Here is a 15940-nt window from a genome sequence, read left to right on the forward strand (position 1 = left end):
TTCTTTTCCTCAGGGTTCCTAGTTTCATATTTCAGTGATTTGAAGTTGTTCATACCAAAACCTTCTTCTATCTTCTTCAATCTTTCTTGAAGAGTAGGAGTTATCTTCTAAAAGATAATTTTCTCATCTTCTTCTTCTTTTCCTAACTTCAATTTTCTTTTGATCTTGACTAACCTTCTTGTGAACACAACAGTAGGGATTTGGTAGGTCTGGTTATGATAACTTTACCTTTCTTCTTGGGAGGCTCTTCCTCCTCATATTCTACTTCTTCTTCTTCATCCTCTGCATCATCATCTTCTATATTATCTCCTTTTTCTTATGTTAGTAGGAGAATAGGACTTTCTTGTTTTAGCTTTGTTATCCTCTTCTTTCCTTTTTTTATTGCTTGAGGAAGCTTAATCTCAATCTCTATTCTTTCCTTTGCATCATCATAAGTCCCAAAATATGCAACTTTAGGGTCCACATGCTCATTCAGTAGAGCCTTTATGATATCCTTGGTGTTATCGATGTTAACCTCATACTCTAGAGGTTTTACCCATGTCACTCTAGGTATGACTGCCTGGATATGTACTTTATCACAGTCCACCATGAAACAAATATCATTCATGTAATCTTCTAAAAGTTTCTTGATCTTGAATCTATGATTCATCTTCTCTTTGAATTTTTCAAAGTAAATGTCCATGATACTACCAAAATTTTCACCCATTTCTACTATATACTCATTTATCTAATAAAAAATAGGGACATCCTTCCTCCATACTATTGTACCTTTGGAAGCGAATAATTTCTGAACAGAGAAGAATAAAAAAGTTTAAAGTGATCCAAACTTACATGGATTATTCTTTGATCCTCTTATTCTCTCCATGTTCTTGCTGAGATAATTCAATAGTAACTCGGCAAGGTCAAAAGACATGTTGTTCTTCACAACCTTGTATACAAGATCGACAACTTCATAGGATACATTGTTTAATCTATTAGAACTATAAATCTTGTGTGCAATTATATGAATGTCAAACTTTAGCTCCATGTCTATGGTTCCACTAATCCTCATGTCTCTTCCATCCCACTCAATAAGAGTCTTCTTGGCCAGTTCAATTTGACCTAGGGTTTTGGATGTCTTTTCTTTAATTAGCAATGGGAGCCTAGTTATTCTATGAATCATTTTCTTCATTATTTGAATGGGTTGTCCCAACCATAACTGCCCATTACCAATAATTCTATTGGCATGTAAGAGATATGTGTCAAGCCCTTGGCTTCTAAATGTTGATGCTCAAGTTTCAACATGTCATTCATAGACAATTTACTCAAAGCTTCATTCATTTCGAGGGTTCCAAGTTCTTGAATGGAATAGTGAAAAATGATCAGATATCATGCATGAGCAATACCTTAGGTGGAATTTGTGATTGTGCACCAGCTAGGTCAAGTGCCTCTACAATTGCTAGACTTAGCTTGAAATTTGGTGCCTTGCAATCAACTCCGTGAATCAGCATTTCAAAACCTTTCTTCATTTTTCTTGAAGATGCCATGCTTGGAAAGGTTTTTGAAAACTTTGAAAATCCTTCAACAAAAAACACTTAAATTGCTTGGGAGCTCTAGGTGCTTTCTTCACAAATAGCTCTAGAAATTCACAATGTAACAATGTCTTTGATTTCTTCCTTTCAATAAATTTCCTTCTTTCAATTATCATTAATGCTTTGTACATCATACTCTCTTGGTGATAGATTGTCCTCCACTTGGTTTAGCCTTTAATGCTCAAGAGACATTCATATCTTGGTAGACTCATCATCACTCAGTGGATTCATCAAAAACTTGGTGTTCATAAATGATGCTCTAGTGTATCTTGACCTTGCTCGGTAGGGTCTTACAACCTGACCTAGCTCGGTAAGGTCTTGAATTTATAAAATCATTCAATGATCCTTGTGCATCTTTAATGCTGATATGGATCTTTCCTTCTTTTTGGCTAGAACTGATGAGGGATTTCTATTTCTGAATCTCAGTTCTAGTGATCTCTATAAGGAACTAAGTTGAAGTGTTTGGACCACCCAACTCATTAACTTGGGTGTCATTCACTTCATGATCTTGATTTGCATTCTCAGTAGATTTGGTATCCATTTTTGCTTCATCTATTTTCGAATATTATCATCTTTGTCTTTCTTTTCATCTTCAACTCTTCCTATGTTCATGTAGTTCTTGGCAAGATGTTGAAGTTCTATACAAATAAAATATCATCTAGTGGTGTCTCTTTTCCTCATGTGATGTTTCACATAGTTTTCTCCAATGTGCCCAAGTTCTCCACACTAGTGGCATCTACGCCATGTGTTGTAGTTGTTGGAAATATAAGAGGAGTAACTAAGAGGGGAGTGGTTAATCAGTTGCCATTAAAATAAATTCTAGATCCTTTAGATGTCAGTACAAAACAACTCTGTGAAAACTTAACTCTGTTGATGCTCTGTAAACACACAAAAAAATGTTATAACTTGGTAGACACTGAAATAGCTTGGTAAATACATAACATGAAAATCTTTAAGATATTATTTATGATTAATATTACTTTAACTTAGTTGCAAACACATAAAATAAATAGCATGAACACACTTGACACTAAGATATAACGTGCAAACCCAATTTGGGAAAAAACACCAATTGCAACTAGTTATTGATTTTCACTCTTCTAAAGTGAGCCATGTTAGTAGCTAACCCTATTAAAGGTTACAAAACACACTATTAGGTGTGACCCTATTAGAGGATTTAAACAACTTGTTAGGAATGGCCTTGTTAGAGGTCTTTAGACGCTTCAATAGAAATGCCACCTTGTTGGAGGATTTACAAATAGTTGTAAATCCAACTCTGTTATGAGATTTAGATCACTACTACAATGGTTAGAGAGTAACAATAAGATGACCTAATTCCTGATGCAACTGAGTTGCTGATTACAGATCTCAATTCTGGCTTGTATACTTGATCCTTCTTGATCAAATGTATCTTTTCATATCAACAAGGATATTTTGCTTATTCTTCCAATTCGCTTCCTCTTGACATCATCAAATCTTCAAGTATGCTCCCCTATCACAAACTTTCTAATCCTTAACTTCACCCTATATTTATATCTTTCATATCGTCAAGTCAACTTGAATATAACTTAGAATAATTAATATGCGTCTTCTCAGTTAGTTAGAACCAATAGATAAATCAACTAAACTCAATATGCCAAAATGAGAAAATCCTTCATTAGCTGACCTTGGTCGGTAGACACTAACTCAAAAATGATTTTCTTATGTTAACCAAGTGAACTTGGTCAACACTGCATATTTGCAAAGTTCTTTTGGTAACCGTGTGAGCTCAGTTAACATTGGTTCCATCCAACATTTCCTTCATTACCCAAGTGAGCTCGATTAACACTCATCTTTCTACAAACTTTCCTGTGATGCCCAAGTGAACTCGGTAGATACTGTCTTCTGAACTAGGAAAACTCTAGAATGCTCGACAGACATAGAAAAGTGTCTTCAATGCTCGAGTGAGCTTAGTATAACTAAATGGAAATGATATGACATTTTTTGTAACATCAAAGACAATACACAATTAATCAATTGTATTCAACAATCTCCCTCTTTGGCATTGATGGCAACATAATATGTCATAATGCAATGAAAATTTTAGACTAAGAATGAAGTAAGGAATATATCCTTGGTTTCATATTGATTCTCATCCATGAGAACTCCCTCTGTTAGTGTGAAATTTTTCTACCTTTAGTTTCTTTCTCTATCAGAAAGCTTCTGTCTTCAACATCTACTTCTAATAGAAAACTTTGTCTTTGATATTAGACCAAGTTCATTCTCCTTTTTTGACATCTTTTACTTTTTATCTTTGTAAAATTTCTATGAGATATGATCGACTTCTCTATATTTGACATCTCTTGCCAAAGATAATTTTTCAGTGAATATTAATGTACCTTATGTACTGATTCATTTGCAATATTCCCTTTGTTAATACTACACCAACTTATTGATCTTCAATATGCTTTGGTTGATGCATCACTAAGCTTCATTTAATGAGCTTTAGATAGGGGAATGACCCCTAGCCTCCCTCTTAGATACAAAAATGCATCTTTAGCTGATGGCTTGGTGAATATGTCTGCAATTTGTTCTTTAGTATTTACATATTCCAATCTAACTTCTTTATCTTGTACCAACTCTCTCAAAAAAAGATACTTTATTGCAATGTATTTTTTTTGTATGCATCACTAGATTCTTTGATATATTAATTGCACTAGTGTTATCATAGTATATAACCATTGGATCCTTGATTTTTATCTTCATACCTGCCAACAGTTGTTTGAACCAAACAATATTAGAACAATTAATTGCTATTGCCACATATTCTACCTCTGATGTGGACTGAGAAATATAATTTTTTTCTTTGCTTGTCTAGGAAACTAGTCTTTTATCAAGAAAGAATGCTCCACCACTGGTGCTCTTTCTATCATCACTACTTCGTACCCAATCAACATCTGTAAATACTTTTAAATCCAAATTGCCTCCTATTTTGTACCATAAACTATAGTCTTCAGTACCTTTAAGATATCTCATAGTTCTTTTGATTGCCATCATGTGATTTTCTTTGGTATTTATTGAGAATCTTGCCACCATACCAACTACTAATGCAATATCAAGCCTTGTATGCACTACATACTACAATTTTCCAATCATTGTTTTGTATGTGGTTTGATCTACCTCTTTGGAATCATCATTTTTGAAAAGCTTATGTCTAGTAGACATAGGGGTTCCAACTAGTCTTGAATCTTCCATTCCAAATTTCCTTAGTATCTCGATATATTTAGATTGAGTAATGTAGATACCATCTTTCTTCTATTGGATCTTCAATCCAACAAAGAATTTTAACTCTCCAAACATAAATATCTCAAATTCTTTACTTATTTCTTCTGAAAATCCCTTACATAGGTCATCATTTTCTGTGAATAAAGTATCATCAATGAATATTTCTACCAACACAATCTTCTTGTCTGGTCCTTCTTTGATATATAAACTATTGTTATGATTTGTTCTTTAAAAACCAATCGGTACAAGTAGTTTTGAAGTCTTTCATACCAAGCTCTAGGAGCTTGTGTAAGATCATATAATGCTTTGTGTAATTTATAGACCATATCTCTTTTGCTAGGATCTACAAAACCTTCAAGTTGTTCTATGTAGACTTTCTCATCAAGAATTTCATTTAAGAATGTAGATTTTACATCCATTTGATAAACTTTGAATCCTTTGTGTGTTGCATATGCTAGTAAAGTTCTAACACCTTCTAATCTTGCAACTGGAGAAAAAGTTTCACCATAATTAATACGTTCTTCTTGAGAATAATCTTTACATACTAACCTTGCCCATTTTGTGCAAATTATATTTTTATCCTTGGGTCTAGGAACATGAGTCCAAGTTTTATTCTTCTATATTTGTTCTTTTTCTTCATTCATTGCTTCAATCCAACTTTCATTATCCAAAGCATCTTTAACATTTCTAGGTTCAAATTCAACAAGTAAACATGTACCTTTCAATTTATTTCTTGGCATTGTTCCATATGATTTGTCTCCAACAATCTAGTTAGGTGCATGATGCCTTCTGACATATCTTGCTAGCATAGGTGCTTTATATTTGGAGTTCTTTTCACTAATTTCATCATGAACTTCATTATTAAGCTCTAATCCCACTGTATGTGACTCGGGTCCATCAAATTCAATTTGCTCTAGTAGTAGCTTAGTAGCTTCTAACTCCAAGTCAGGTCCTTTAGATTGTGACTTAGGTTGCATTATTTGCAACTCAATAGCTATTCAAGATTTTGGGGAATCAAGAGGTGAAGCCTCCTATCTTCCAAATAGATTTTGCAGGGTATCAAATTTGTAGTAAACAAATCTTCTATAATCCTTAGGCTCTTTTTTTCTTTCTTCTTCACTCTTTTCTACAAACTCATCAATTCTCACATGTGCACTTTCTATAATTTTATGAGTAGACAAATTTAAGCATTTTTTTGCTTTACTTATGCAAGAGTATCTTGGGAATATGCCTTCATCACCTTTGATATCAAATATACCTTTCCTAGATTCTTTCAAGATACAACATTTACTAGAAAATACTTTCAAGTAACTTACATTAGGTTTGTAGCCATACCATAGTTCCTAAAGAATTTTATTTGAGTCTTTCTTCAACTATACTCTGTTCAAGGTATGCATTGCGATAGTGATTGCTTCCTTCTAGTATTTGATTGCAACATTTTTTTCTATCATTAATGTTCTTACACAATCCATGATGGATATGTTCCTTCTTTCAGCTATACCATTTTTCTTAGGAGTGCCAGGGGATGATACATGTCTCTTAATTCTTTTTTCAATGTAGAATTTATTGAATTCATTGGAAATGAATTCACCACCTCTGTCTAATCTCAAACATTTCAGCTTCTTTCTAGTTTCTTTTTCTACTCTTGCCAAATAGTACTTGAATTTTTAAAAGCTTCAAATTTTTATTTTAGATACATTACAGTCATCATTCTAGAATAGTCATCAACAAAAAGAATGAAGAACTTATCTCCACTATAACTCTATATTCCAATAGGTCCACATATGTCTATATGAACAAGCTCTAAAAATTCTTTAGAATGATAGTTCTTACTTTTGAAACTAGTCTTTCCCATCTTACCAATTTGACAATTTCTGCATAGACCCATATCAAGTTTTCTCAAGCTAGGAATACATCTTACTCTTCTATTTTTGCTTATCTTAACCATGTTATCAAAGTTCAAATGACATAATCTTTTGTCCCATAACCATATTTCTTCTACTTGAGCAATAAAACATGAACTTTCACTAAGATATAGATAGAATAGATTACTTTTTATTTGTTTACCAGATCAAACCAAGTTTCCTTTTCCATCCATCAGTTTGGCCTTCCCATTCTTAAATTCTACCTTGAATTCAATGTTATTCAACTATGCCACACTTAGTAGATTATGCTTTAGTCCTTCAACCCAATAAGCATGGTCACATATAAGTTCATTGGTTAATGACATACATCCTTTTCCTTTTATGCAACAAGGTTCATTGTTTTCAAATCTCAACTACCACCATCATAATGTTCTGTGTGCTCAAACTTTGTTTTGTCTCTAGTCATATGATGCGAGCAGCCACTATCAATAATCCATGTGTATTTTTTTCTAATATGAGAGATAAGTGTCATTTTATCTCCTTCATCGTCAGATTCATCTTTTACAGCAATGTTTACCATTTCATCTTTACTGTTATCAAAATATTTAGCCATAAAATAAAATTTCTTACCTTTGTCCTTGTAGTGCTTGTATTTTTTGAATTCCTTCCTACCTTTGTACTTATTGCTTTTATTTTCATCCTTGTCTTCTCTGTTTGAGCACCTTGTAGCAATGTGACCAACTTCTTCACAAGAAAAATAGATTAGAGGTATCTTACATTTGTACTTTCCTCTACCTTTGAAATATTTCCTTGCAAGTAGGGCTTCAACAACTTCAAGATCATTATCTAAACTTTCTTCTTCTTCTTCACTTCCTAATTGATTGGCCTTTGATTTCTTACTCCTTTTCTTGAGTGAAAGTTTGGCTTCAAATGCAAACTCAATACCTTTGGAGCTAGGGACATAGTTATCATAGTTATCCAACTCAAAAGCTATCAATATTCCAACTAGAGCATCCAAAGAAATTTTTCTATTTGGATCATATCTCATCTCTTGAATAGCAGACACTCTAATTGCATAGATAGGAAGTGTTCAAAGTACCTTTCTTACAACTATTTTGTCCTCAATGTCTCCTCTAGATCCTTTGATTGCACTCACACTTGATTTAATTCTCTCAACATACTTTGCAATGTTTTCATTTTCTCTCATCTTCATCTAATCAAATTATCCTCTGAGACTTTCAGCTTTAGCTCTTCTTACATTATCATCTCCTCCATAGATGTCTTTCAGTTTAATCCACATATCATAAGTTGTAGTACAACTTTTAACTTCACCAAATTTAACATAATTAAGAGCAAAAGCAATGTCAATAAACATGATGTTATGATTTTTCTTTTTAGTAATATCTTCATCTAATAATGTTCTAGTAGGAGTCTTGTATATAACCTGAATCATTGATAGTTGCCAGATGTAACCTCATAAGTCCTTTCCATGATACAAAGTTGTCTCAGTTCAACTTGGGAATCTCTCTTCTGCAAGACATCCTAATTTTTAGCTTTGGTCCTTAAAGCCTTCTCTGCAAGCACCAAAAAGCTCTGATACCAATTGTTGGAAATATTAGAGGAGTAATTGAGAGGGGAAGGGTGAATCAGTTACCACTAAAATAAATCTTAGATCATTTAGATGTCAATACAAAACAACTCTATGAAAACTTAACTTTGTTGATACTCGGTAAACACATACAAAAAAATGTTGTAACTCGATAAACATTAAAATAGCTCAGTAAATGCATAACATGAAAATCTTTAAGATATTATCTCTAATTAATATTACTTTAACTTAGTTGAAAACACAAAATAAATAGCATGAACACACTTGACACCAAGATGTAATGTGAAAACTCAATTTGGAAAAAACCACCAATTGTAACTAGTTGTTGATTCTCACTCTTCTGAAGTGAGCCTTGTTAGTAGCTAACCATGTTAAAGGTTACAAAACATATTGTTAGGTGTGACCCTATTAGAGGATTCAAACACCCTATTAGTAATGGCCTTGTTAGGGGTCTTTAGACACTTCAATAAGAATGCCACCTTGTTAGAGGATTTACAAGTAGTTGTTAAGAGATTTAAATCACTGCTACAATGGTTAGAGAGTAATAATGAGATGACCTAATTCCTGATGCAACTGAATTGCTAATTATAGATCTCAATTCTAGCTTGTATACTTGATCCTTCTTGATTAAATGTATATTTTCATCTCAACAAGGATATTCTTCTTATCCTTCCAATTTTCTTCCTCTTGACATCATCAAATCTTCAATTGTGTTCCACTATCACACACTTTCTAATCCTCAACTTGACCTTATATTTATTTCTTTCATATTGTCAAGTTGGCTTGAATATAACTTAGAATAATTAATATTCATCATCCCAGTTGGCTAGAACCAATAGATAAATCAATTGAACTCAATATGCCAAAACTAGAAAATCCTTCATTAGTCAACCTTTTTCGGCACTAACTCAAAAATGATTTTCCTATGTTAACCAAGTGAACTCAGTCAATAGTGCATATTCACAAAGTTCTTGTGGTAACCAAGTGAGCTCAATTAACACCGGTTCCATCTAGCATTTCCTTCATTAGCCAAGTGAGCTTGATTAACACTCATCTTTTTGTAAACTTTCCTTTAATGCCTGAGTGAACTTGCTAGATACTATCTTTTGAACTACGCAAAATCTAGAATGCTTAGAACACACAGAAAACTATCTTCAATTCTCGAGTAAGCTCAACATACACTAACTAGAAATGGTATGAAATTTTGTGTAACATCAAAGATAATACACAATTAATCAATTATATTCAACAGTAGTCCCATCCAAATATTACTTTCACAATATGTTCTATTGGATTCAATTTCTTGGTTTTGAATTCAGGAGATTTGTGTCCTTTCTTATTGCAACTATAGTACTTTCCTTCAAAATCAGATTTCTCCTTGCAGTCACTTGCTCTATGACCATGTTTATTGCAATTGTAACACTTTCTATTAAATTTAGGTTTACCATTGCTCCAACATTTGTTTGATGTATGACCTATCTTACCACAATGATTGCAAGTAAGCCTTTTGTTCTTTTGAGCTTCTTGATTAGATGATTCTCCTTCTTTTGTATAACCTAATATTGCTTTTCCTTTGTATTTATACTAATTTTGTTCATTCAACTTATTCATACTTTCTTGAGATTTCATCATCCTCTCATTGGTTTTCTTTTCAGTGTTGAGATCATTCTGTAGTCTTTCATTCTCTAATCTTAGATTCATGAGTTATTCATTTGCACTAGTGAGTTGATCAATAAAATTTTCTTGTTGAAGGGATAGTTGATTGATTTCACTGTTCCTTTCTTTGATTTCTTCCATGGCTTTGTCCTTTTGTTCCATGACTTTACATAGTCTAACTGATTGAATTTCTTGCTCTCTTTTTAGCTTTCTTACTTCTTTTTGAAGAGTAAGATTCTTCTTAAGTAGATCTTTGATTACTTCATCAGCATCATCTAAATTTCTTTCTGTACATATGTCTTCAATTCTTTCTTCAATGTAAAAAATTTTATTTGACTGTATTGCTAGTTCTTTCCTTCTTTATAGATATTGAGAGAGATTCTCTTTTACTTTTCTGAGATTTCCAATAGCCAATTCCAAATCCAACTTATCATTCTCAATAGCCTTTTCTAGCTTGTATACTTCCATTGCTTCTGATATTTTCTCAAGTTGTTAAACTTCTTCTGTGAGAACCAAAAGAGCTCTGATACAAATTATTGGAAATATAAGGTAGACAAGGTTACTAAGAGGGGAGGGGTGAATCAAGAACCAATAAAATCTTTGTCTTATTTCACCAATTAATCCTTCATATAATATTTTGATCCAATTGCATGCATGAAAGAATGAAAGCAGTAAAACATTCATAACACTTTGACACAAGATATGGTGACCCAAAAAACTTCCAAATAGAAAGTAAAACTTGGGTGGGTATGATACCCAAAAGCTTTAGTACTACAGTATTAAGGCTTAAAATTGATCATTTCTGGTGATCTACCCTATTAGGAGAAATAAGGACTACTAGGTACCTTGTGAAAGGATTTACAAAACATACAATGAAGTATGCACTCGGTAAAGGGATTTATAAAAAGACTCTTAAGTCTACCCTATTAAAGGATTTAACTAATAAACCTATTAGGATGAGCTAGTGGTTGATCTTTGATTTGCAACTTTGATTTGTTGGTTGAGATTCCTTGTAATGTAATAATCACCTTGTTGTGATAGATAAGTCTCTATTGCACCATATATAGCTTATAGCCTTTAATTTTCACTTCTTCTCATCATATATTCTTCACACTCATTAATTTGGATATATGATACAATGCATTACATATATAACAATCCAAATCATAACTTACTGGAGTCAGCTAAAATACCAGTTTCATCATAATTCGCAAAGTTAACCCAACTATTGTAACTCGGGTTCTGAAGACAAACTCGATGATGTTCTAATACTCAAAAATCACTATCAGCACACAACATCTACTGGCACTTGGTTGACGAAGAGACTTGGTCCATACTAATCACTTCCAAGTAGTAAGAACTCGGTCAACTCTAGTGACTCGGTGAACACTAAGAAACTCAGTATAAACTGAATCACTCGTTTGACACTCCATGGCTCATTCAACATTGGATTCACATCACTAACACTCTGAGCTAGGTAGACACTGTAGAACATGGTTAACACTGGGTAACTCGATTAACACTATAGAGCTTGGTTAACACTAGAGTTCCCATCACTTCCATTGAATAACTCGTTAGATACAACTACACTCAGCATGAACTATATATAGACTTTGAATCTCAGTAGAAACTATGGAACTCAGTAGCAACTAGAGCACTTGGTTAACACTGTTAAATGGAAGATAAGCTTGGTACAAACTATAGAGCTTGGAAGCAACATAACCAATTGACTAAGTGTAAGTCACTAATAGAAAAATTGACCTTAATGCTTAATTTTGTTTCATTACCACCAACTACACATATATCAATTTCTTACACATGCATTACCAACTTAACATATGAGAAGTTAGCAATGATAACTCAGAGAGACATTTAGAGCATGATTACATTCTTCTTTACCATGTTATGAGATTGTACAATTTCTTAAACATAATCTCATAAAAATGATACATAATACATTCAATCATGTGTTATTAATGTTCCTCCTTGTTATAATTGCTAACTTCTTGTATGTTAAATTGGTAATTTTTATGCATTGTATGACATTGATAGGTTTAATGACACAATTAGGCCTTGGTATCTTTATTAAATGTAACAAAGTGCTCTATCTTTTTGTATGTTTGGATATATGAATCTGTTTTCATCATTATTGAATGGATAAAATGTTTTTTAATAAACCCCATTTGCAATTGTTAACCATTAGGAAATCCTATTTTGTCTTCATATGTCTTCCAACTGGGTTTTTGTTGATCTTTCTCTTTTAGTTTAATGATTTATCCCTTTTGTACTTTCTAGTTAAAATAGACAAAAATCTTAAATAACTTTGATGGAACTGCCCCTCTCAAGGAAGATGCAATTTTAATTGTGTGATCTAATTGTAATCTCTACAACTATTAGCACACTTATCACTGCTCAAAGGGGGGGAAAGGATAATTTTTTAAGGCAAATTTGTAGTGAAAATGTTTTTACCAACACCATTATAACTTATCTTTTGTGTTTAAAATAGTATGCATTCAATACCATTATATCAATTTATTGATCCCTTTCCAAATGCTCCTCATTTCCAAAATCCTAAGAATGTTTCATCCATTCCAACTATATAATATAGTGTAATTGACAACCTTGATTCAAAAATCAATCATCAACAGGATGTATTTTTTCTCATCCTTGTGATTCTTTAGGATATTTCATTCCCACATCAAAAATATTCTTCCCACTACCAATCAATCTTGGTTGTTTAGCTTAACCAACCCAACATAATTTACCTTTACACATCATATTACTTAGAAATAATGTAAACATTATTTGTGAATATTATTCATAATATTTTTTCATAACCTAAGTCCATACTATTAAATATGCATCCTTAGGCGCCATCTTTTTATTTGTTATTCTATCATTCTCATGAATCCCCTACAAGAAAATATCACAACACATCCTTTGGTACCTTTAGTTTTAGAAAGATTGATTATCTATTTTCATGAGAAGCATTGGTCTTATCCATCCATCTTTAGCTTTTGTAAGTATTTCATTCCTCAAATAAGTCACATTTACACACCCATCCTCTTTTGGCTAAAGGTACTTAAGATGCTTGTTATTTTATTAGTTCTTTTGAATTCTATTATGTTTTTCTTTAGCTTCCTACATTACCTACTAAGAGTCACCAATTTCATCCATATCAATGCATGCTCTCCCCATTATAACTAGGGGGAAATCTTGACTTTCATACACTATGTTTTCATGGTTGTATGACACTATACACACCAAGGCCCATCAAGACACCATATCCTTAATTAAGTGAAAAATGTGTTTTAAAGGAGCCTAAAACCCTTTACAGGACAAGTTTTAGAGAGGCCTAAAACCTGCATCTAGATATATTCAAGACTATCCACAAAAATAATCAAACCACTGATGAAAAAAGGAAAAGCCAAAGAGGAACACAAGCCCAGAAATTTTTCCAACAAAGACAAGTGTTGCAAGGCCAAAAGAAAATACAATTAAAAGACAAGCTAGCAACCTAACCCAACTACAACAAGTGATGAAGTAGCATCCCGAGTTGTAAGGGAAATCTTGCATCATCAAAAAATATTTATATTTTGGTCTTTTCAATAAGGGTTGTAATAGTGTAAAGATAATATTTGTGAAAACTTGTTACTTTTAGTAATTTGGTCATACAAGCTCAGAATGTTTTGGTTTCATAGGTGGAGGTTCATTTTAGTCATATCAGTCTATTAGTTGAGCTTCATTATCATACCATCAATATTAGTGAAGTCATTGAGATTTTTGGGTACAAAAGCTTGGATCTCAATTTTGAAAGCCTTAGAGGTTCATAAACAAGGTCAAATCTTAGTTGATGAAAATTATGTGGTCAGGTCATTGTAGATCATGAGTTTTCATTTCCAAAAAGTGGTTATAATAGCCAATTAGAGCTACAGTTAAAAAGTTATAGCCTCCAAAAGTTGGGTTGCCTAAAATTACAATTTGTAATTATTTTGAGCTGGCCCTAATGTAATAAATATGAAAAATGAAATAATTCTAGAGTGGGTTGGCCTTAAGAGTTAGAGATAAAATTCTAGAACCTTCCTAGGATGTGGAAATTTTCCTATATAAGGAAGGAACGTATGATTGTTTATGGTAGTTATGTGTGGCTGTCTATGCCCCTTGTTGACATTAAGGTCAAGATTATTTATTAGTTACTCACACTTAGTCAATTGGTTACATTGCTACCGAGCTCTATAGTTGCTACTGAGCTTATCTTTCAATTTGTAGTGTGAATCGAGTGCTCCAGTTGCTCTGAGCCAAGCAGACTATATTCAGCTACTACCAAGCTTCAGAACTTATGTACAGTTCATACCAAGTATAACAGTGTCTACTGAGTTGTTCAGTGCAAGTGACAAAAACTCAAATATTGATTGAGCTCCATAGTATTAACTGAGTTACACAATATTAGCCATGATCTCTAGTGTCTGTCGAGCTTGCAGTGTTAGTAATGTGAATCTAGTGTTGACCAAGCCATGGAGTGTCAACCAAGTGATTCAGTTTATACCAAGTTTGGCAGTGTTCATCGAGTCACACAGTGCTGACCGAGTTCAAGCTACTTGGAAGTGATTAGTATAGACCTAGCCTCTATGTCTACTGAGTACATGACGATATCAAGTGTTGACAGTGGTTGTCGAGTATCAGAACATCGCCAAGTTTGTCTTCTAAACCTGAGTGACATAAATTGGGTTGACTTTGTGGATTTTGATGTAAACTTGTGTTGTAGTTGACTCCAATGAGTTGTGATTTGGATTGGTATATATGTAATAGATTGTATAATATCCAAATATATGTCATATATATATATGATGAGCATAAGTGTGAATTAAGAAGGCTACAAGAAGTATAAGGGATAGTAATCATTTATCTATCAAAGCAAGGTCATCTTTACATTACAAATGAATCTCAACCAACAAATCAGAGTTGCAAAGTAGAGATCAACCACTAGTTCGTCCTAACAGGTGTATCAGTTAAATCCTTTAATAGGGTAGAGTTAATAGTCTTTATTAAATCTCTTTACTGAGTGCATACTTCATTGTATGTTTTGTCAATCCTCTCGCAAGGTGGACCTAGTAGTCCTTGTTGATCCTAATAGGGCAGATCACCACAAGTGATCAATTGTAAACCTTAACGTGCCAACTTTATACTATAGTATTAAGCTTGTGGGTATCATCCCCATCCTAGTTTTACTTTCTATTTGGAGGGTTTATGGGTCACCATTGTGTCAAAGTGTTATGAATGTTTTACTGCTTTCATTATTTCATGCATGCAATTAGATTAGAATATTTTATGAAGGATTAATTGGTAAAATAAATTAAAGTTTTATTGGTTCCCGATTCGCCCCTCCCCTCTCAGTAACCTTGTCTATGTCATGTCCCCTTTTCAAATAATTAAAAAATAATAATCTTTGCTAAGGCAGGTAGGCCCAAGAAAGTGAAGTTTCGGAAAAAGGGGGTTAATCTTTGGAAACCGTTGGACTAATAAATAAAAATTATTATTAAAATATGTTTCATTAACCTCTCTTGGATGTGAGTTACAGTTATGCCCTCTTTTAAGGGGTTTGGAGGCATTTTGGGCTGATTCAAGAACTTGATTTTTGCTCATTCTTTGTTATTCTTTAGAGGCTACCAAACCTGTGGAGAAGGAAACCCAAGAATGGGAGTTTGCAGGTTTCCAGGGAGACCCAAGAATGGGAGTTTTTAGGTTTCTAGGAAGGCTAAGGATGGGAGTTTGAAGCCATTCCATATGCATGCTCATACAGAGTTTGCCTTTGTGCTAAACAGTGCATATTTGTGGGTTTTCGGGTGTGTTTTTTGTATGAGTTTGGTGTTTTCAGTTGAGTATTTCATATCAGTTTGGGTTGCTGCTGTATTTCAGACTTTAAGGTGTTAAAATAGAGCTGAATATATGTATTGGGATGTGATTAAACTTCTGAG

Source organism: Cupressus sempervirens, chromosome 1, assembly GCF_028749045.1.
Source record: "Cupressus sempervirens isolate cs-2001-9-10 chromosome 1, ASM2874904v1, whole genome shotgun sequence".
NCBI lineage: Eukaryota > Viridiplantae > Streptophyta > Pinopsida > Cupressales > Cupressaceae > Cupressus > Cupressus sempervirens.